Here is a 2949-nt window from a genome sequence, read left to right on the forward strand (position 1 = left end):
GGTCCCAGGCCCACCACTACAGACTCAGGCACCAGGCCTGCCCCAATGGACTCAGAAACCAGTCAGCCCCTGTGGCTCCAAGCACCAGGCCTGCCCACATGCTGACCCAGGAACCCTATATGCCCATCCAAGGACTCTAGCAGCAAGCCCTCCCATAATATCTGTATGGGCTGACTGACTGGCCAAGAGCTTTTCCTGATGAAGCCAGACTGTAAAAATGGAAAGAGGTGCCTTCTTCCTCAAAAGTTCAGACACCAATGAAGGACACAAGAGTCATGGATAATCAAAGAAACATAAAACTCCCAAATTTAGTAAAGCTACATAAAATGACCCTAAACAAATGAAGATCAATGAATTGCCTAAAAATGAATTCAGAATAATCCTCTTAAAGGAATTTAGCAACAGACAACTAGACAAAATTAGGAAAGCAATGCATGAACAAAGACATAGAAACCATTAAGAACAAAACAAACAGAAGTCCTTCAGTTGAAGAATGCAATGAATAAACTGAAGAATTCAACAGCAGACTGGATTAAGCAGAAGAAAGAATTAAAGGACTAGAAGACAGGTCATTTGAAATTATTCAGTTAGAGAAACAAAAAGAAAAGAGTGAAAAAAGCCCATGTGAATTGTGAAATTCTACTAAGAGCAAGAATCTATGCATTATTGAAGCCCTAGAGTTTGAAAAGAGGAGGAAGGAGCAGAAAGCTTATTTAAAATATAATGGCTGAGCATTTCCCAAACCTGAAGAGAGAGTTGGACAGTCAAGTTCATGAAGCTCATGGATGCCCCTGACATTTCAACCCTCTCTTCCCCATTGCTAGTGTCCGACTTGCATTATGGCCTGAAGGCTCTGCCTGCCTCCTCCTGATCCCTCCCTCCTACATCTTTGCTGTGCATTTCTCCCAACACATTCACTGCTTGTCTAATCTCACCGTGGTGTCTCTTCTTCAGAGCACCCAAAGGGACATGATGTAACCAAGAGTGAACCCAGGGACATGAGGCAAGCTATGCAAGAACACAAACAGTATGGTTTCATTCTATAAAATGTAAAGATGGGCAATACTAAACTAGTTGGGGGAGATATGCATTTGTGGTGAAAGTACAACAAAATGCAAGGGAGTAATAACCATGATATTTAGGATGACAATTACATCTGAGGGTGGGAGGGGACCAGATGGAAGAGGAACGTGCAGGGGTTCCAAAGGTCCTAGCTTTGGCTAGGTGCCATTCATTTACATCTAGGATATAGTTGGTATTAATATTCCCTCAAACCTACTCAACATTTACTTTAAAACATAGATAATGGGTCCTAAAGAGATTTCCTGAATTTTCTGAATATACTAGTAATAACGCAACAATAGCTATCATTTATTGTTTCCCACAATTTTATTCCTGGTTCCTCGGGTCCTCCTCTTGGATGGGGACCAGGAAGCCTGGCCCCACAGGAGGCCCTAGACAGGACACCTGAGCCACGTCCTGGGAAAAACTTCCAGGCAGGCTTGCTCTCTTTCTGCCGTCATCTTGGTTCCTCGTCCCCTACACAAAATGCCTAGTGAAGCCACAGAAACCATCCCTGCTACAGAGCAGGAGCTGCCACAGCCCAGGCTGAGACAGGGTCTGGAATAAAATCTGACAGTGATGAATCAGTACCAGAGCTCGAGGAACAAGATTCCACACAGGCAATCACACAAGCCCGGCTGGCGGCGGCAGCTGAAATCGACGAAGAACCAGTCAGCAAAGCAAAACAGAACTCAAATGAAAAAGAAGGCATCCAAGGCTATGTCCAAACTGGATCTTCAACAGGTTACAGGGGTTACTATGGTCACTATACAGAAATCTAGAATATCCTCTTTGCCATCATAAAACCAGAGGTCTACAAGAGTCCAGCCGCAGATACCTACGTAGTTTTGGGGGAAGCCAAGATCGAGGCTTTATCTCAGCAAGCACAGCTAGCAGCTGCTGAGAAATTCAGAGTTCAAGGTGACGCTGTCTCAAACATTCAAGAAAACACACAGACTCCAACTGTACAAGAGGAGAGTGAAGAGGAAGAGGCTGATGAAACAGGTGCGGAAGTTAAGGACACAGAATTGGTCATGTCACAAGCAAATGTGTCAAGAGCCAAGGCAGTCCAAGCCCTGAAGAACAATAGTAATCTATAAACTAGTATATAAAAGCCTGACTGTTACGATGGAACGACCAGAACGACTGGTTGCTATGATGCACACTGATCACCAGGGGGAAGACGTTCAATGCAGAAGCTTCCTCCAGACTGCAGGCCCTGATCACTAATGGGGTCTGTCAGCCAACCTCCTGGTCCTCTCCCTTGGCCAACAGGCCCTGATCACCTGATCAGGGCCAGGCCCCTGGGCTGGGACAGGGAACGGGGGTGGGGTGGCAGTGGACATGGCCCCTTTCCCAGGGTTGCCGAGGGCTGGCTCCCTCTTCAGGGCTGGTGGCCAACCCTCCGGGTCCCTTCCCCCATCCCTCCACCCAGCCAGCAGGGCTCAATTGGTCCACCGCTTGCCCACCATGGTAGCAGTTAGCCCCTTCCCCCAGCTGGCAAGTCCCAATTGCCTGATTGGGGCTGGGACCCAGTCTGGGATGGGGAACCAGGGTGGTGGCAGTAGACATGGGCAGCAAGGGAAGGAGGAGGCGGGGAGCGGGGAGGTGGAAACCTGATCGGCCCTGATTGCCGGCCAGGCCTAAGGACCCCACCGACGCACAAATTTTGTGTACCAAGCCACTGCCTCATAGCTCCTAACCCAGCCGTGGGCAAACTACGGCCCGCGGGCTGGATCCAACCCATTCGGCTGTTCTATCCGGCCCGCGGAGCCGAAAGAGCGGAGGGTTCTCTTGCTCTCCCCTCCGCTCCTTCACCAGCAGCAGTGTTAACATGTATTAGTTAACACTAATACATTAACTCCATCCATGCTTTTGTTCCAGCCC

At 48.4% G+C, this 2949-nt stretch overlaps 1 pseudogene; it reads left to right on the forward strand.

The window, feature by feature from the left end:
* The first annotated feature begins 1525 nt into the window (after positions 1 to 1525).
* On the forward strand, positions 1526 to 2162 carry LOC102769517 (annotated as a pseudogene).
* The last annotated feature ends 787 nt before the right edge of the window (positions 2163 to 2949 follow it).

Source organism: Myotis davidii, unplaced genomic scaffold, assembly GCF_000327345.1.
Source record: "Myotis davidii unplaced genomic scaffold, ASM32734v1 scaffold1300, whole genome shotgun sequence".
Classification (NCBI taxonomy): domain Eukaryota; kingdom Metazoa; phylum Chordata; class Mammalia; order Chiroptera; family Vespertilionidae; genus Myotis; species Myotis davidii.